Genomic DNA, 22,556 nt, shown 5'->3' with positions numbered 1-22,556 from the left:
ACTTAATGGTTCAAAACTGCAATCGAAGCGCATGTTCCCATGCGGAAATTTTATAGCAAGCCCCACTCTCCCCAATGTTGTACTTCGACTTGCGCAACTGCCATTGTTCAAAGGCAGCATGCATACCGCTGATTTAACCGACATAAGTCCATACATACATACATAAAAGCTAGAAGTAACGTTAAGAAAGAAATAGCGACAGCTAAAAGAGAATTTTCGGAAACCACTAAAAAACGCATCGAAGCACAAAAACTAGGAACTCGTGACTTCTGGAAAATCTACAACAGTGTAGTAAATAATGGGCAATCAACAATTCCCCCACTAACTAACAATCACGAGGTTGTTTGCTCAGCAACCGAAAAGGCTAACATGCTTGCCAGTCGGTTTACCTCAAACTCCACACTGAACCCTTCCAGCCACCCCCTACCTGAATTTCCTATGCGGCCAGACGCCACGCTAGACGATCTGAAAATCACCCCTGCTCAGGTGCATGCTATCATAAAAACCTTGACACTTCAAAAGCATGTGGGCCCGATCTCATCCCAGCTGTGCTATTAAAAAAGTGTTCAGCCGAAGTAGCTCCAGTTCTTTCCAAACTCTACAACAAATGCCTTAATGAAGCTTGCTTTCCGGACTGTTGGAAAACTGTTTCTGTGGTACCAGTATTCAAGAATTCTGGCGAAAGAACTGACCCATTAAATTATCGGCCCATTAACCTCCTCCCACTTTTTGCCAAAATATTTGAGACCTTAATTAACCATGCTCTAGTCCATCACCTTACAGATGCTAAACTTCTGACTGACCAACAATATAAATTTAGACAAGCCCGTTCCACAGCAGACATCCTAACTGTAATCTCTGAACGTATATACCATTCACTGGACAAAGCGGGAGAAAGCAGAGCGGTAGCTCTAGATATATCTAAGCTTTTTGACAGGGTATGGCATGAGGTTCTCCTCAGGAAGATTAGATCATACGGTATCACTGGTAGAATACTTAACATAATTAAATCCTTCTTAGATAAGAGAAAAATCCAGATTATCCTCGACGGTCGTACATCTAAACAATATGATATAAATGCGAGAGTGCCCCAGGGGTTTATCCTTGGACCTCTACTGTTCCTGATATTTATAAATGGCCTGCCCGACAAAATGTCCTCTGAGATGGGTATATATGCTGATGACACCACACTCTATAACAGGCACGACAGGAAAACAAATGAACATATGTCTAAAGAAATGGCAGAAACACTAGAGGATGACCTCCAATCAGTAGTGGAATGGGGGCATAAATGGATGGTCACGTTCAATGCCGCCAAGACTAAACGTGAACACCCCCGACAGACCCGACAAGCTGAAAAATCCCACCCCCACATTGTAGAGATCCCTAGATGTAAAAGATCTTTCTTCTCCAGTAGTTTCTTCCCCCGAACCGCTAGACTTTGGAATTCCATTCCAGGTCATTGCTTCCCCAACTGTACTGACATGCAGAAGTTCAAGTGCAACGTGAACCAACATCTTGCTGCCCAAATCCCTACATAGTACCCCAGTGGTTGTTGCCCCTGATAGTAGCCCCCTACACCAAAGTTGCAATGTGCCTTGTTTGGGGTGAAAATGTAATAAAAAAAAAATAAGACATAATAATAAGTATTTTTTTTCTGCATAACGGAACGGATCTGTAAAAAATATACTGAAATGTTAACATGCTGGAGGAGTTGTTTCCCATGAAAAATAGATATTATGATCTGGGAATGTAGCTATACTGTTATATATATATATATATATATATATATATATATATATATATATATATATATATATATATATATATATATAGTGTTTTTTGGGGAGGGAAAGAATTCCAACAAAGTGCTCGATTACAAAGAAAAACTTTTTCGATATAATATTTATTTAATTTATTGTACAGAAGTTCAGAAAAACATTGGTACCGTCGGTTTCAAGCCCAACATAAAGGGGGCCAGTTAATAGTAAATCGTAAATAATGTTAGGCTCTCGTCAGCTATCGATGTGTGGCAGGTTCGAATTCTGTCGATTCCTTAAAATCCTTTCACTATGCTGTCCCTCCTATAAGCATCTGATTACGTTAAAACTGTTTAGATCGATAGCAGCAGCAACAGAATAAAGCCGAGTCGGGGAAATATGGTATCATACATTCATACGACTTTATGTAAAATTATTTTTTAATCATCTTTAAACAATTAGATTAAGTGTGTTATTTGTTTCTATTGGTTTCCGCAGAATTCACTGCATTTTTACTGTTGCAATATTTTTGTGGTAATGGCTGTATGATCACTGACATTTGGAAGATTTTAATTATAGACACTAGCGATAGGACTGACAAACCAAATTGAGTCACATTCTGCTAGGAATAATCATAAACCAGAATTTCTCAATGAAAATCTTGTATCTTTTAGCATTCCAGCACATAATTTTTCGTGTCAACATAAGAAGGATCTTTTGCTTTTTTCCTGTAAAATTTTAAAGTCCAGGACTTGTACAGAGCAGCTACCCACTGAAAATTCTTCATCTTCAGAACTTGTACAGAATAGTTATCCATCAGAAACTCTTTTGAAATTAAACAAGACTTTCAATTTAAAATTATCACTCCATCTCTAATTTTCTAAATAAACAAAACAAAAAAAGACAAAGTACTCGAGGGTAACCCGTGGGTTCTCTTTTTATCAATTGCTACACCAAGTGTAGAGGCTTATGTTCCTCAATTCCCAGGATTACTCCACTTACTCTTGATAGTTGCCTTATAATAGCGAATGTATATAAGGGGGCATCAAGTACCAATTTATAAATCTTTGATTCGACCAAGTATTGAACACTGATCTTCAAGCTGGTTCTACCGGGTATTTAACACTGATCGTCATGCACATAAGCAAGCATTCGTACCTTTATGTACTGTACTGACGGGGCACAACATGCAGGTAAAACCGGCTTCCTCCGATGGAGGAAGTTTCATGAGAGTATGACATTCACAAGCTGTTCCCAGATGCATGTATATCTCCGTCAGGGGAGATAACGACGTTATGTTTCTGCAGCTCTTGCATCGGGATTCCGACGTCCTTTTATATTTACCTATGTAAATTCTGTATAAGCAAAAAAAAAGGTTTTGGATATCTTGAAGAGGTTTGCTCCAAAATACGTTGCCACTAGTTTTTTTTTCTGTTTTGATAGCAGTAACAGGTTAGATTAGCTCACCATGACAATTATCCGTGTGCGCTCCTTATAGCAGTCTCAAACATTTATGAGTATTCCTTCATGCGGAGAAGATGTCACTGTTAGATTATTTACTCACGCATAACGAATCAGCAAAAAAGGACGCATTAAATACATCTGGGCCCTTCGGGAATTACAATAGTCATTATATTGTTTCCTAAAAGAAATCAAACAAAATGTCCCCTTTCTCTCTCCTAGCTCTGTCCACTGGATCCTTGAGCACCAGCTATCTTTCTTCGAAGATGAACTGCTGGTAAACTTTCATGAGCCAACCTTTTTTACTTTCTTAAGTCATTTTTTCCTCTATGAAACTGTCCTAGCTGATCACACATTGTAATAAGATAAATATATTTCGCTGTTTATAAAAAGCTTTTGTTTTCCTTTTGTGTTGCATTTTCCTTGTTAATAATATTTATAATGCTATCAGATCAGACTGTCCGAGTATACCGGTTTCCTAACCTAAAAATGGATCAAACATTCATGTTATTGTTTTATTCTTTTCTTTTTACGAAACTCAATCATGTTCTGCAAAGAAAAAAGAAAAAATATACAATAAGGAGGATACTCAAAGTGTGTAAGCTGTTTTATACATTATCTTTATCTTTTCTCTTTATTATTCTTATTCTTACCTCATATTTTCTTTGCTTAATTTGTCCTATTTTATTTATATTCTATAATGTATTATATTTTCTGCAGATTAATTTTCAAGGAATTTGCTTTAAATTTTTTAGACATTTTAAAAAAATTGTAAATTTCCCTAATATCAAAAAAAATATCCCAACTTTTTAAATCCTATTTAAAACGATATATTTTAAAACATTGTTAATGCTTTTGAATTATTTATTAATTTTTATATTTTATTTTTTTATTGTTTATTTCATGATCTTCTCTCTTTTATCACCCCAATATTTTTTCATTCCTAATCTGAATTTTCTGAAGTTGATGTTGTATTTTTGCGATTTTATTTGTATAAATGTATAATGCCGGCTTTGTCTCCTCTTCTGACGAAAACCCTTTATCTTCGAAATAACATGGTCTAAAGATCTGACTCCCTATTTAAAATTTTTAACCCCTATTAAACACTTTAAGTAACTTACATCTTTTTCCTTTTTGCTCATTCAATTATTATACATATATACTATTGGCCTGTCGTAAAATACGCTTAAATATATTTTGATTAATACAGATTTCGTAGTTATTATTATACTATATCGGACCCAATATATATTAATGATTTAAAACAATTTTAAACATGACTTGTGCGCTACCACGGAAAATCGAAACCAAAACGTTCAGTATACGATTTACTTTTTCCTTTGACGTTAATGCCTAAACTATGAAGAGATGTTTGCTGCAAGTCTAAAAATTAAAACATAAACCAATAGTTATTACGTTATGCATGTATATTCGGAATGCCGTCGTTTGACCTTCACCTGGCAAATTCCATTTTTTTTATTTTCACACTATTTCACTGATTTTCTCAGGCTAAAACCCAAATATAATGTTTTGCATGGGTTCAAATATCCTATATATTAAGTTTTATGTCTGTAGACCAAACACTGACAGAGGAATATGGTAGGCAAAATTTGTAAAAAAATATATATACACATACATAAATATATATATATAAAGAAGTTTGTGTTTACGATAACATTTTTACGCAAATATTACGCAAATATAAAATATGTAGACTATTTGCATCAAGATAATTACACGTAAAAATTAACAAAAGATGATTATCGGATAAGAAAACCAAAACAACTAATAGGGAACTAATAAAATGAGTGTTTAAAAGAATATGCAAATTAATTAGATCTTTTGCAGATGAATGCAATTCCACAACAAATATATAACAAAGTATTTTCTTTTTAAATCAATAGACAAAAATGGCGTTTAATGTGAATATCAATACAAAAAAATCATAGGAATATATATATATATATATATATATATATATATATATATATATATATATATACGAGCTGTACCCGGTCACGCGTTGCTGTGGCTCAGTTTTTTAAAATGGAACACATTCATCAAGAAAAATTGCATTTTGTTCGTTTATTTACTTTTATTATTTGTTGCAATTTTTTTAATCAATAAAAGTTGTTATTTTTTCCCCAAAAAAAACGATTAATTTTTTACCATAAATTGTTAGGTGAAAGTTTTTTTTCAGGAAAACTTGCACTTTTTTTAATCAATAAAAGTTGTTATTTTCCCCCCCCAAAAAAAACGATTAATTTTTTACCATAAATTGTTAGGTGAAAGTTTTTTTCAAGAAAACTTGCACTTTTTTTAAAGAAATTTGGCAGTAAACGTTTCTCTTTGAAAACGGAATGTTTATTATAAAAAGAACAGATGAATGCTTTACATGAACACTATAAATAGTTATGTGAATGTAGAGAAAAGTTTGATTCTTTTTTTTCAAGAGAATGTACAAATTATTTATTTTTTTAACAGATGTTCAGAAAATAAACAGAAAAATACTCCCATCATTAATTATGCAAAAAAATAAATAAAATGTTGATTTAGGGTTTCAACATTATGCTTATAAATTACAATAAAACTTGCTGAGTATGCGCTGTTTTACGGTTGTTGTAAAAATGGAACGGAAACTTAAAATTTCGCTTCGTTTTAATCTTTCTTAATTTTTTAATTGTGCGCCCCAAACGAATATAATCAAAACAGTAACATTCAACAATTGTACTTTATGTATATAAAACACAAAATATTTATTTTAAAAAAAAAGTTAATAACGAAAGGGAAATAATTCCATTTTTAAACGAAAAAGTCAGTTTGGTATATCTTTTTGTTATTTTTTACATAAGTTCAGCTTACCATTCACATTGGAAATGTCGACATTTATAGGTTGTCGGGTACATTTACAACGAATAAACACTCCAATCTAGTAGATGTATCAGAATTTTTGTAGGAATTTTTGACACACCCCTATCACGAAACTGCGAATAATATATAAAAAAAACTCGTAATTTCTCATTTAAAAGTGGGTTGTTTATTTTCTTTATGGATTATACTTCCAAAATAAACTATTAAAGTTGTTTTAAAAGTAATACAATTATTTTTTTTATTATTTTTTAAAAAACAGTAATGAATTTTACGAAGTCAATATTTTAAATTTTTTTAAATTTAAAAGTCTTTCAAAATTTTTCTATTGATTCTATTTTTATGATATTTTCAAGGTCAATGTGAAATTTTATGCTCTTTCAAATAAACTGAATATAATATTTTAGACAAACGTTTTTTTTTAATTCACGCACCCCATTTTCAAGTGTCTATTAAAAAGTAAATAATTAATTTACTCACCAAAGTTTTATATATATTAAATTGAAGAGAAAAGGTTAATATGTAATATATTCAAATTTAAAAAAAAGTAGTGTTTTTTAGAAATTTACCTGTAATATTCGAAGTTTAAAACCTTTTTTTTAAACAACGTTGTTTGTTTTTTCTTTTTTTTTTTTTTTATGAAACCTTGGTCCTTGCTCCTTTAATTGAAAAAAGAATTAGGGCTTCAATTACATTTTTCGAGTAGTTATAAGCTTGGAAAGACAGTGGGTAGAATATTTCACGCCCTCCCATTTTGAAATGTCTATTAAAAAGTAAATAATTTACTCACCAAAGTGTTATATATCACAAATTGAAGAGAAAAGGTCAATAAGTAATATATTCAAATTTAAAACAAAAAAGAAGTAGTGTTTTTTTAGAAATTTACCTGTAAAGTCCGAAGTTTAAAACCTTTTTTTTTTTTTAAACACGTTGTTTGTTTTGTTTGTTTTTTTTATGAAACCTTGGTCCTTGGTCTTATAATTGAAAAAAAATTAGGGCTTTGAATTACATTTTTCGAGGAGTTATAAGCTTAGGAAGACGGGGTGGAATTATTCACTATTTTTCACGAAATTTCTGACACACCTACCAATCTACCCATGTTAAGAACGGCTTTCGGAATAGACACCCCTAACCTTGCTAGCATACCCGAAAAGCTATAAAAGTTGACGTGTCGAATGTGAACGATGAGTTGGACGTAATGTAAAAATGTACCGAATTTAAAAGGGAACGAAATTCAAATTCTCGTTCCATTTTTTCAACAACCGTAAAGCAGAGCATTCTATGCAAATTTTACCTAACTTACTGTATTAATGCTATTTTTTAAGAAAAAAAAACATATTTAGGTGTGGCTATAAATTCCTAAACTCATTTCACCCTAAATAATTTAGGTGACTGATATAGGAATCTAATTGAATCTTTAATTTCCTGAATAGTATGCGAGAATTCATTTTTCTTCGAGTTATATAGAATTCATTAATACGGACTTTAGGGGCTTTTTTCGGAATGTTACTGTAAAAATTATTTTTATTGTTACAAATTATGATGCTTTATTTATATAAAAAAAGCAAAAATAAATTCTTGCGTTTTTTATTTACTACTGAAACCATAACTTTAGGAAAGGTATTTTTTTGTTTAAACAAAATAAAACATTTTCACTAAGAGTTAAGTAAAAATAATTAGTTCATTATATTCTGCGATTATTATTTGGTTAATATCCTGATTTTTGGTGAATTTTTAAGTAAAGGGGGGGGGGGGTCAAAATGTTTATACACTTTGAGCGTCGGCATTCATTTTGTCTGTACCTACCATTTTTCGATGAATATTTGATAGGAAGGCGACCACTTGTGGTTAATTTAAATTAAATTTCAATCACATGGTTACATTATCAATAATCATGTGATTAATCCTATTGAAAACTTACCGATATTGTAAACACATTCTTTTTACATTAATCCTGTAGTGGTTTTTAGTGATGCAGTGTTGGCAACTGAGATTAAAAAAACCCGCGAGATCAGGAGAAAGAAATGTCCAGAAAATCGCTAGATTTTTAACTTTTATCATCTGAAATTTTCAAAAATCGCTAATTTCCCCCCAAACTCCATATTTTTAACTTCCTACCATAAAAAATTATAAATATAGTATATTCAATATATAAAATGTTCCGTGTTTTCTCACTATATGTTTCTGGAATTATATTGAAGCGGTTAGCTCCCCAGAACGCTTACATATTTTATCAGCTAGTTTTACCTGTTTTTTCACAGAGGGTATTTTATTTTTTTGCAAGAAACAAATCATAAACTCAAACTTTTTATAATAAAAGTTAAATTGAAATATACTGCAAATTAAACATCACAATAATGGTGCAACATATTTTGAAATTAGAAAAATAAAAAAACAAAAAACTTTGTTTTAGCATGTTAAAAGTATTTAGGTTGGTAGATGATTAAAGTCTACTGTATTGGTATAAGTTTTTTTTTGCTGTTGTTTCTTGCTTTTTACAATTTTCGACTAAATACTTCTAAATAAAGCAGGGTTGTATAGATCGTATTTTAAACTAAACTTCGGAGGTTGAAATGCCCCACCACCTAAAATGTACTTGGAAAAATCGATTTTATAGTGAGATTTAAGAGTGGTTAGCCGAAAAAAAATGTGTTAGACAAAACAAATAATCAATAAATAATTGTTACCAAAGGCAATAAATGCTACTTTTTTTACTTACATGAATAAGTTTATTTTATGTTTTAAAGTATTTTCAAGCGCTTTTCTTTATTTTTTAATCTAAAATTGCGGGTGTTTGGGTGCCAAATCTCTCCAGATTTTCTAGAATTCCCCGCTAGATTGCAAACGAAATCTCAAGATCTAGCAGGAAAACCGCTAAATTGGAAACACTGGTCACGTGACAGGAAGCGGTAATAAATAATTGTCCCTAAATAAAAAATGGCCTATCGGTACAAAGAAAACCACCTATTTATCATAGAATAATTAAGTATAATGTTATAATTAAAAAGAAATATATAAAAACACACATGGCTATAGTAAACATATGATACCAAAACGTGGAAGCCATCCATCCAGTGGTTTTTTAGACTATTAATTGCAAACAAACCAAGAGTTACATTTATATATATATATATATATATATATATATATATATATATATATATAAAGTGAAATGCCTACCTGAATAGCTCTCCTAATTTGAGAAGATATGTAGAAAGTTGATATAAATTTATAATGACATAGAGCTAAGTTTGTATTGTTTTTGTTTGTTTTTTAACCCTTGTGTATGTTCCTTTACATTCAAAAATTCTTGCGTACGCTTTTTTGTGTAGCCGGTCTTTTATATGCGTTTGATGATCCAGAAGTGCACAAAAACTCTTTTATCTCTGTTTTTTATTTTAGAAGGTTGGTTTTTGTCTTTCTCGTCATTAAGTTTGCACACGGAGCATTACAAACACAGATACGCATGCGTTTACCCACACATACATGATGTGATCATCCGCCATACTTTTTTTAATCTTATTTAGCCTTTTTTTCTTTTTTTCCGTTTTTTTTTTTCTTTTTTGCGTCTTTTTCTCCCCCTAAATGGATCATGAGAGAAAATTACCTTCAGAAAATGCACAAATCAGATAAGCAATCGGTCTTTCGATTATGGGGACGTTAAAAAATACACACGAAATATCTAAAAGCACTAAATAAAACGCAATTCGAAAATAACTAAAGAAACAACATTACTGATTACCTCCCTTAATGCGCCAGTTAAAAGCGAAGTCGCTCTCACTTTTGGAAGGATCGTGGGATGCATTCTTGGTATTTTTGTTTGTGTTTGTGTGTGTTCGTCAATTAGCGTGTTAAGTGCATTAATTAATTAGACCAATGAGAGGAGAGCGGAGAGTGAAAAAAAAACGAGAACGAATATGTTTAAGATACGTCTATTCAACCTACACGTATATCGATGAAACTTCAATATCAAACTTAAAGACAACAAACTAAGGAAAGCGTTATTTCAAAAGAGATTTCAACAGAGCAAAGTAAAAGGCCATTTCAAACTTAAGGGCGAACGGACAATCAAGACGCTATTTCATACAGAAACTAGATAGAAAATAACTATTTCCAACGGAAGTCCGATTGACAGTCTTTTATGAAGATGCTTATGCACATTCAAAATAATATGCGTCCATCCAATCTGTGTGCCCCAAAAGATGCAAAACTTTTGTCATCTATATATCAATAAAAGTGAGAATGTGTGTGAGGAAACTTCTCAACCTATATACTCAACGGATTTTAAATCTGCAGACTTGAAATTTGGTATATAGGATATTGAGATATGTGGAAAATTTTTAAATCAGTTTTCATCCAGAAAAAACAAAAAAGTGGCTGCTAAGGGGTGAAAATTGAAAAATTGTTACGTGGAAGTCATTGGATGTTTATCTGTTTGCTAACTTTTACACGAATGCGCATGCGTAAATGCTTCACATGATAGGTTAAAAATAAGTAGGTTTGAAAACATTTTATAAATACTGTATCAAGCCGGCCTAATGGTAATCGTTCTTGATTTACTGTTTTGGCTTCGATCTCAATTCGTGTAGTTTTTTGTTTGTTTGTTTTATTCATTACAAGAAGTGAACTGTTTAGAAAAAACATAATGTTGACATGCACACGTCTCAGTTTCTACATGAATTAAAATATAATATTTATACGCATTTTACGTCGGGTACATCTTCTAGTAGTAAATAAAACAAATAAAAATTATGAATAGGAAAATAAAAGGAAATAACCCAGTTTTCTCACCACCACCACCACCACCACCCCAACAAAAGGATATACAGATTTCCTAATAATTGTAATTCTGTTCTGGAAACAGGAATAAACATTGAGTCATTAAAAATATTGCCTCTCTTTTTCCTGGCCAATACTTTTCTCAGAATATGAACGCTGCGAATCCAGAAAGAAAAGTACTGTAAAAAGAAAGAATAAACCAAGAGAAAAAAAGAAAAGAGAGAAAGAATAAAAGAGAAGAACAGTATGATATGTATATAAAAGACAAAGGAAAAACATAGCATGAGGAGATAAAGAAGGAAATGAAAGATAAATGAACAAGACGAAAGAAACGAGAAATAGAACGAAAGAAAGAAGGAATGAGAGAATAAATAAGAATAGAATATGAATGCTTAAAACAGGAAAGGAAAAAAGTCAATTACAAAACGTATAATAAAGTAAATAGAAAAAGATAAAGGAAAGGACTGAAAAATGAACAAAAAAAAACAAAACAAATAATAAAAAACAAGACAAATCCGAGATGTAATCTACGCACGAAATATAAAGAGAGGATATGTCATTAAATATGATATAATTGTCTCTGAGATAAGTATACAGGGAGGCAAAAAAAAATAAAAAAAGCTAAATGGAGGCCATCTAGAACATATGCTGTAGAACGGAGAAAAAAGGCCAAAGACCCTAGTGTTTTGATGTGATGTTTTGAATATAATAAACTAGTTACTATAAAATTTTCATTTAATTCAGACAAAACACTAAGAAGCGGGGTCTAATTAGAGTCGGGACCCGTTGTTTTGGGTCACTCTGTATATGCTGACGACACCACACACTATAACTGGCACGAGAGGGAATTAACAGATATCCAAGGCAATAGCCGAAGCTCTAGAGAAAGACATCCAGTCTGTAGTATTATGGGACCAAAAATGGATGGTAACACTCAATGCTGCCAAGACTGAGCTTGTTTCCTTTAATAAATATAAGAAACCTTCGCAGCCACCAATAGCTATAGCCAATTATGCATTACCTGAAAGTGCTTCGTTCAAACTCCTCAGCTTAGTGTTCACTGCGAACATGAGTTGGAACAGATTCATCGAGGGCATTGCCAAGGCTGCTACGAGGAAGGTGGGTTCTCTCTACCGTGCTAGAGAGTTACTTACGCCTGAAGGTATGCTGTACCTTTACAAGGTCGCCTATGCATAGAATATTGTTGTTACATTTTGGCTGGTGCATCTGCTATTTGCCTCTCATAATGAGCAGGATTCAAAAGAGAGTCGCCAACCTAACAGCTCCCGAAATGTCAGTTAAGCTTCAACCTCTGCCCCATCGACGAAATGTTGCATCCCTCTGTTTTGTTAATGATGGATGCCCCGATAAACTACAATCCCTTGTACCTCCTTGACGTAAATACCCCCTAAAACCCCGACAAGCAGCAAAATCTCACACTCTACACATTAGAGATCACCAGATGTCAAAAAGTCTTTTACCCTAATAGTTTCTTCCCCAGAACTGCTATATTTCAGGGTTCTTGCTTCCCCGACTGTACTGACATGCAGAAGTTCAAGTGTAATGTGAACAGACATATTGCTGCTCAACTCCCTATAGTATCACTGCAAATTATGTCCCAGATAGTTACCCCTTACATTAAAGTGACACTGTGTCTTCTTTGGAGTGAAAATGCAATAAAAAATATATAAATAAACTTAAAACGAATGTTTATGCTGATAAAAATTAAATTAATCCAAAGCAACGGATTCTTCGTTTCATTTGCTTGTTTTGTGACATATCAACCCTTTTCCGGGTTATTACCTCCCAAGTCATTTTAGTAAAAGGTTTTTTTATGATTCAAGTATTTTATATATTCAAATATTTAGACATAATTGGTTTTGTTTGGTTTGGTTGTTTTTACAAAAAAACTTGGAGCGGGGGGTTGTAGAACCCAAGAAGCCAGAAAAGAAAAATGAGAATATAGAAAACAAAAAGAAAAAAGAAAAACAGGACGAAAAACAGAAACAAAACAGAAAGAAAGACACAAAGGAGAAATGTAGACAATCATAACATAGAAACTAGAACAGCAGGAACAAGAAGAGAGAAAAATGATAAAAATCAGAAGGAAAGAAATAAGAAAACAAAAAGAAAAAATGATGAGAAAGAAACAGGAAGAAAGACAGACACATGATAACATAATAAAAAATAAAAGTAAGAAAAGAAAGGAAAATGATAATAAAAATGAGATCCAACGATGTGAAAGAAAAGAAACATTTAAAATAAAAGCGCCTAACTTTAAATAAAGAAAAATAAAATCACCAAAGTTCATTTCGCAAAAGACGAAATACAAAATGATTATAAAACAAAGATAATTATTAAGACGAAACAGACAATTTATTTCTAACGAATGATAAAAAATAAGTTCACGTCAAATCACCGGAACGAAACATCTGAAGACTTCCTTTCTGAAAAACTGTCAAAAAAAAAAAAGAAAGATATTTGCGATAATTACTCAAATCTTAGAATAGGCCGATTAGATGCAATTCTTTCCTTTTCCCTTGTAACTTCATGAATACATTCAATGAATAAAAATAACAGTCAATTTAGGAAACAATGAATCAACTTGTGCATTGAGATGTATTCACATGATCATAAATTAAGAGTTAATGAGATGAAATAAATGAACATGGCAACAAAAAGACAAACACACACGAGGTATCTTCAATAGGTTTCAAGACTTTTAACGTATGAGAACTTTTATGTATTTTACACACATAAAACTCTACTCCCTTTCCACGTAATCTCATCCGGCTACAATGCACGTGTTGTACGATTTCAACAACTTCTGGAATGACCCTCATCACAACCTTTTTCATCTCCTCAATTGTCTCATAACGACAGCCTCTAATGTTTTTCCTTGCGCTTAAGGAATAACCAAAAATTACATGAAGCAAGTTCTGGACTATAGGGCGTTTAGGAACTGTCTTAATGCTCATCTTCGTCGAATAGTATGTGACAAAGATGGAGCTGTGGATTGGTGCATTGTCCTGGTAGAAATGTCACTGATCTGATTTCGAAAGTTATAGTCTCTTCCGATGGAATCACTTCCTGAACTCGCTTAATACTTCAGCAGTATTCCTTGTTGCATGTCTGTTCAGTAGGAACCTAGTGAATGTGGATTGTACCCATGCCGTCAAAAAATGATAAAATCATTGAAAATTTTATATCTATCATTAATTGCTAGATGAAAGATAATGTTTTTAAAGTGCACCAAAATGTACACTACATAAAATAAATCCAATATCATTTTTGCTTCTATTTAAATTAAATTTTTATACCTTACTTTGAAAAATTTATAAAAGTGCACTTTGAAGATAAATAAATTTCAAATGAATTTTGTACCTTTATTTTTAAAGCCTATAGTAAAAACATTTTGTTTAACAATTTTCATGCCTTGGATGAAATGCTTTTCTATCTTGTATCTTATCTTTTTAAGATTATATTTTAAAACTCTCCTTCTCTCTATTTCAGCTTGTATTTCTCCTCAGACCACAACTCATTTATTCAACCCCCCTTTGTATTATTACAGGTCTGAACATTCTCTCTGTTTCAGTTTGTATTTTTCCTCACACCCCAACTCATTTTTGCAAGACCCTCTTTGTAATACAAGTCTGAATAATGAGAAAATCTGATTTTTTTAACAAAGACTTTAAAATAAGTTTTTAGATAAAAATTTTTAAACTTCTTTCAGAATAGAAAATCTTTAAAATTTAATAAGGAACATATTTCAAATAGATTTCAATAACAAATATTCAGTACATAACGAGAAAAATAGAGATGAAAATTTCAAAAGGATTTTATAACTGGTTACGGTCAATAGTAGTCCTTGCCAGCGAAAGTCTTTTCTATTGTTATGCTATTATTATTATTATTATTATTATTATTATTATTATTATTATTATTATTATTATTATTATTATTTAAAACATTTTGTGTCCTGCTCTTTCGCGCGAGGACTAATATACATTCGCATATTCAGAAGGTACTGGACAAGAAACCGATAAACAACTATGCTATATTTAGTGGTGGGGATATTATTCTTAGAAAAAGAAGGGAAAACACTTTTAGTTTTGAACACCATTCGAAAGGTAGTTGCAAAAGCATAAACAATGTGAAACGGCTCAATAGATAAAAATATAGTCATGTTTACATTTGTTAACGTTCGTAATATGAGATCAAGTATTAAAAAACGGTTAGTGTGGCGATCTTTTTTGTAACAAAACCATTAATTACAGTCAAATGTAAAACTTGAAACAAAAAAATTATTATAAATACAAATGAAAAAATTTAAACTTTTAAGACCTTCTCAAATATATATTTTTTTACTTTGATATTTTTATTTCTTTTTAGTTCCATAAAACAAAAAACAAATTTAATGAAACTTTTTTTAAAATGAATTTCGTTTCTTACGTGTAAATATATTTCAGCTATTTTATGAACTTAACCGTTAATTTCCCTAGAGACTTTAGATCGGATCAAAGGAGGATTTTTAATATGTGTTATTGTCCTATTGATATTTAATCGTTATTGAAACGTAGTTGAATGATCTATTTGGTAATTATTCGATTTTTATAACACAAATAATGATTAATTTTATTGTGTGACGAATACATATATATATGTGTGTGTGTGTGTGTGTGTCTGTCTGTGTATGTGTGTGTGTTTGTGTCTCTCTCTCTGTCTGTGTATGTGTGTGTACCTGTGTGTTTGTGTGTGCGTAATCTCTTTTACTCTAATTGTCAAATGTGAAGAAATTCACTTTTTAATGGGAAACAGTTTATTTACATATTTCTGGATAGGTTTGCGTGCGTGATATATGGTATATCTATTCAAAGCTGCTGGCTTTAAAGCTTTCTTATATTCAACTACAGTGTTATTTGTCTGTATGGGTTAGGGTTGTTCAAGTTTGTCCCCACCTAAGATTCATTTCACGTGTAGAGGGTTTTTTTATTCAAATTGGATGTTCACTGAAGCTAACGCATTCAATCTGTGTCTCTTGCATGCAAGTATCATGTTACAGCAAAATCATTCCGAACACTAAAGATATCCTGATCGCTAGGTATTTATTGATTTTTCTTATTGATGCTGTCTACGCTAAGTATCACTGTTAAACGACGCGTAAGCAAAACCTTTCCAACTGACTGCAATTCTGAATGAGAGATAAAAGGTCACACGGGCATCAGGTGTGTAATGCACAATGACCTTCTATTTTGATCCAAGTAACAAATTAAAATACTTTTCGGATGAAATTCTGAGTAGATTAGTTAATATATGTACCTTTCATGTGATAATTACGTTTGTATTTTTTTTTCTTTTTTTTTTTCTCTTTGTAGTTTATCTGACTTAGGACTAATTAATAAACACGAACAGCGTTGAATAGTCATGATATATATTTAAGTCTGTTGTCATGATGCTTTTAAGCCATACCAATTAGCATTTCTTATTTGTGTGGTCGTGGAAGGGAAACTTTCTTGCTAACGGACGTCTAAATAAAATGTTGATATTCATTAATAGCCTAATTGCTGATCATTCTAACATCCTCTCTCTCTCTTCCTCTCTATCGCGCTCTCTCTCTCTCTCTCTCTCTCTCTCTCTCTCTCTCTCTCTCTCTCTCTCTCTCTCTCTAACACATGACAGAGCGGCCGAATAAAACAGGGGAGTATAGATTCCAGATGGAAAGAGGGTGGCCATAACCAGCTTTCCTGAGGAGGAGTAAGAATAGGCGTTGGATTTGAACATTCCACATAGCAATTGCTTTTCCGGAGTGCCACCGAGTGGTTGACCACTCTGGCTCTCCGGGTGGATTGGGTACTTTAGAGGCTCTTGGTTGGAGGAATGTGTAAATGGAACGTGCTTGCTTCAGTTTGTTCAGATAAAACTCATTCAGCAAGTCAGTTATTCAAGTTTTAAAAAGCGAGTACCACTTGTAATATTTAAAGAAATAAACATTATTTGTTTATTTGGATCGCACAATAAATTTGAACCGGTAAAACCAGTTGTATAACGTTGCCTGGGCACTAACAGGACGCAGCCTGTAGAAAAGGAGACAAAAGAATACAAAAGACTTTCAACTCGTATTTTTTTGTTTGTTTTTCTTTTTAGTTTGTTTGTTTTTGTTTGTTTGGTTTAGGTTTTGTTCTTTTTTGTAAAACAACATTTATTTCTTCATTCTCTTGTTAAAACTGTGACGTCTATCACGTGATCGTCTTCTCGAACGTCATCTACGCCTCAGACGTAATCGTCTTTTTAAAGTCTTTAGTTTTCCCGGCAGGTGACGTCATTTCGCATGCATTTGCATCCGCGCACTCGCGCTATATTACACTAGGGCAATCGTGGTCGATGCAGTGGACGCACATATTCATAAAAGCACCAAAAAATAATTACGTCTAACAACTGTCAAGTTAAGCGACATTAAATAGCGCCACATTTTTTCCATTTTTTTTTAATTTCTAGCTATGCTAATTCACATTTAAATAATTTAATGGTTTTATTGAAGGAAAGTGTGTCGAAGCCAAGGGAGACAGTTAACATCATTTTGAACAATCAATGAATTTGATCGGAAAGGCGTAAAGGGAATAATCGAATCGCAGACGCCATTTTGTTAGAATACGACCATCTTGTTTTCAGTTATGTTCGTTGTGGTTCTACAAGCGACATACATGTTTCGCAAGAAGACTATTCATGTAATCGACTGAGAAGAACATTTGACATCATTTAGTTAAATACCTCAGTATGGGAAAGGTGGTTTGAAATTCTAAAACATCGAAAAGACTATAATTCTGATGCTGCATCATTACAATGACATCACTGTAAAAAAGCGCCTTATAATTTAAAAATTCCACGGTCAGTTGTTTTATTTAATTGCAAAATTTGCTGTTAATAAAAATAATTCTCATGAAATAATATGTAAAATAATATTTTGTAAATGCGTTATTTTTTATTTCGGGAAAAATAATTGCAATTTGCTGCTAAATATTACTTCAAAAATAACAGCTATGTTTTATTTATTAAAGCGATATAAAATTAATGAACACATATCTCAGGAAATGGCTAAAAGTCTAGAGGAAGACTTCCAGTCTGTAGCGAAATGGAGCCGTAGCTGGTAACGTCCAATGCTTCCATGACTAAGCTTATTTCCTGTAATAATGTGAGATATTGTTCTTTTAACAGACAGATAATAAACGTATAAATCATATGTATGTTGTTTAGCCAGGAGGACATGATATTGACGTGTAAACTGAATCATGTTGTATCAGACTTATCACACGGGATATTTTTACAGTTCATATATAAGAAGAATAATATATGCTTCATACCTTTTTTTCTTGAAGCGTTCTTCTGTATCTTCCCGCTGCTCCGTGACGAACCATGAAGCGATCAGCACCATCCAATTGAGACATCTGTTCTTATTTGTGAAACCATTAAAACAACTCTTTATATTTTTATAATATAAATTTATTACAGTTGACTCAAATGGTTTTCACAGGATGTGCAGTTTGTCTATATTTTCTATTCTTACAGCCCAATCCTAACGGTCTATTCACCCCTGTCTAGACGTCTGTCTGCTTTTGGTGATCAATCCTCAACTCTCTGAATCTCTCCAAAACTAACTACATCACGTGTTCTCTTACGTAACCTAATTACGTGTCTCAGACCAACCTAATGTCCACAACTAGTGATTTGTTTATTCAAAACCCCAAAATAATGTTTACATATATTTTCTATTTTCACATTCCTTTCGCGATTCACACGTCAACCATTTCTTTCCCAATTTAATTGTTTATTCTTCTAATCATAATAACTGATCCAGCGACGATCTATTGCTCAAATCAATTAATAAGAATACAATAACAATAATAATAATAATGTTTTGACCCTTGACCCCGCTTGCCACAGTTAACAGATACTACGCTATAATCACAGCCTAAAGGGTCATAACATTGCAATAATAACAAAAAACTCTTCTCAACTACTGATTGCCATAGCTAATACAGGATGACCCCCCAAAAAACAGAGGACATTCAATTGTTTTTCTGAGCATTTTACAGTCAACGGAGAAAAAAAGGCCAAAGACCCTAGTGTTTTGATGTGATGTTTTGAATATAATAAACGAGTTATGACCAAAGTTTCACTTCATTCGAACAAAACATTAAGAAACGGGGCCTAATTCGAGTTGGGGCCGTTTTTTTGGGGGGGTACCCTATAATACAATGCCTGGAAGTACTTCCCTTAAGCTCCTAGACTTAACATTCACAGACAACATGAATTGGAACAAATACATTGAGGTAATTGTCAAGGTTGCTGCGAAAAAAGTTGGATCTTTCTACGGTGCTAAAAGGCTACACAAACCTAAGCATATCCTTTATCTCCACAAGATCACTGTTCGCCCGTGCATGGAGTATTGTTGCCACATCTAGGCTGGTGCATCTGCACTAGTATCTCGCTCCTAGACAGAGTTATAAAATAAAAGTTGCCAACTTCATATGTCCTGCACTATCAACTACCCTTTAATCTCTGTCCCATCGCTGTAATGTAACATCCTTGTGCCTGTTTTACTAGTATACAAGTTTTACAACTCAAAGCTCCCTCGACGATTCTAATCTCGAAAAACCCGACAATCAGCAAAATCCAAACATTACACTGTCGATATCCCTAGGTTCCATAAAGTCTTCTACTCAAATAGCGTTTTCACTCGGACTGCTGAACTTTGGAATCCCCTCCCGAGCTCCTGCTTACCTTACTGTACCGACGTGCAGAAATTTAAGTTTAATATAAACAGACACTTCGCGGCCCAACTACGTAAAAAGTTACCATGCAAATCTGGTTTAAAATAGTAGCCCCTTACGAGTAAGTGGCTCTGTACTTCGTTTGTGAGGAAAAAAATTGTTTAAAACAATAAATAAATGAATATTCTCATTTTTCTTTTTCCGAAAGATACTGCAAGCTAAATATCTTTTAAGTGAATTTATAAAAAAATATGTTCATATTTTTAAAATGAACAGATCTTTATTTTTACCCAGAAAATAATAGCCAGAAAATTATTCCTTAATCACCCTAACGCATATCATCCGTAATTACTTTTTTTGAGTTGTAAGAAAGAGATATTTATTAAAACTAGAATAATGCTAATAGTTTTTTCAAAACTGGTTAAAGACAACCGAATTTTATGGTCGAATAATCTCTTTAAAAAACGACTGCAGATATTCCCCTTTGCACTAAATATCGTAGATTTGCAATAACAGATGACACATACAAATTCAATATATCTAGGCTAATAGCCACTATCTTGTATAGCTTTTGATCAACAGTTTATAAACATTCAGATGTGATAATAAAATGCTATATTGCGTCCAACAAGCAACACAACCGCAACTTCTTTAGGGGAAGGGGTCCCTTTTTTCTCTTTAAATATTTAGTCCTACTACTACTCACAGTTTTCCCCGGAGCTAATTCTACAATTTCCACATATTTTGTGGTTCCACTGCCCGTAACTGGCTATTAAAATTATAGACCAAACATAGTCCTCAGTTTCCGATTCATAAATAATAATAGCTTCCTCGCCAAACTCCGTCCCATATGATTGGTTGAGCTCCAAAAAGTCTCATTTTCCGGAATCCAATTCTACGGTTCATAAGAAAACGATTACTAAAAATGCAATATGGCGTCACTAGGATACCTATTAATTCGCACAGCGTTAAGTTCGTTTCATGCTTAGGTCATTACTGTCTTGTATGTGTGTTGCAATTACAATTCGCTGAGTGCTTACTATAAACATTAACAAGTCTCAAAATATTGCGTATCAACAAATATTGAGAACATAAATAAAAAAAAGCATGTGTCGCTAATGGTTCTTATATTTCATTCATGGGTTTGTTGGTGTGCGTGTGTTTGTATGCGTGTGTTAAAAAACCTTGGTGTTAAAACTATTGCAAAATATATGCATATATATATATATATATATATATATATATCACTATATCTCAGTGCCACGGTTGCTAACACACTCTACAGCATGGCCGAGTGGTGATGTGGCCATGAGCGTAGAGATACAAAGAAATGCATTCCCAGAATTCCCTTTTTAGGTCGTCCTCTTTCTGCCCGAACTGTTATGAGGTGAGCAGGCATATTTCTGTCTCTCCGTAAATGGGGGGAGCACCCCCTCCCTCAACACTAGTTAGGGTAGGTTAGTTAGTTTTGAAGAGCCTATTGCCTAGGTTTAATTGTAAAAATTAATTATAATTTGTATATCGTACTGTAATATATTTTTTTGTAAAATAAATAGTTAAGATTACACAATATATATTACAATTGTGTCGCGTGTCGTTTTTTTTTTTTTTTTTTTTTTTTTTTGTCGCCCATAAATGCCTTCACTGAAGAACGAGGCGGCCATGAGAAAAAGGAAGATTACAACCCGAATGCCATCAAAGGTCAAGACGTTGCCTGGGAGAAGAAGGAGCCACACAGCCATATCAAACATCTCAGGTATGCTTTTCTTCTTACCCTAATGACGGCCCATCGTAACGTCATGATGGAACCGTCTCTAAGACGATTAGTGTAGCATGTGAAGCCAGTCACATGCCAGTGTCCAGCTGATAGTGTTATAAATGTTGCCTTTAGACGAAAGATTGACTCTTAAAAATAGTCCGCGGCATAACTAAAAATAATAGCCACCGACAGGGGAGCTGGTTGCGTTTCCAGAACGTTTCTCAACCAAGTAATATTCCCCGGGGAAGCGATAGTACTATATATATATATATATATATATATATATATATATATATATATATATATATATATATATATATATATATATATGTATATAAACAGTAAAGCATGTAACGTACATATTTACAAATCTGTTTCAATAGCTGGGGGCACAATAAGTGATTCATTCTAACATGATCTCTGCTTGTATAAGTGCCATATACGTCATAAAATGACGTACTGCTATTGCACGTAGAGACATGTTTCTCGAAGAACTTTTCCTTGCCTTTGCATAATAGAACATCGACTTCGCAATCTAGTGGAGGTGATATCTTCTTTTTTCCTAAAATCACATTATTCTTAGGAATTTCAGTGTATTGAAGTATCCAGGAGTTATAATTGTCTCATTTACAAATATCAAGGCAATTATTTTTATGGTACTGCGATGGTAAAATAACACAGAAAAGGTATCCTTCATTGGATGGCGGGGGCAAATAGTTCAGTTTCTAACTTGTAAACATGCTCTATCCTAATCATTTACATTTTTAGAAAAAAAATATTGTAAAACTAAATTTAAAATTTTAAAAATAATTTGCTTTTTTTAAAAAAACTTCTGATAACTATTCGAGTGTGAAATGTCTTTATACAAAACAAACATTATAATCAATATTATTTTAGTTAGGATTATACATATTTCATTGACCACATGTTATATATATTTATGTTCCTACAGGACCCACAGTAATTACCTTAAAAAATAAAATGCACATTCGGTCTTACTCAAAATGTAATTTTACAATGTGATATAATATATTTTCACTCAGTGCTTTAGACTTACACCCGATGTGTTATGTTTTCACCTTATGCATTATAAATACCCACATTTTCCGCGTATAACGAGAGGAGAACCCATCTTCACCATTTTTTTTTATTATTCTTGTG

This window comes from Euprymna scolopes, chromosome 16 (assembly GCF_053919585.1).
Source record: "Euprymna scolopes isolate OS-2025 chromosome 16, ASM5391958v1, whole genome shotgun sequence".
NCBI lineage: Eukaryota > Metazoa > Mollusca > Cephalopoda > Sepiida > Sepiolidae > Euprymna > Euprymna scolopes.
Note: the sequence above shows the minus strand (reverse complement) of the source record.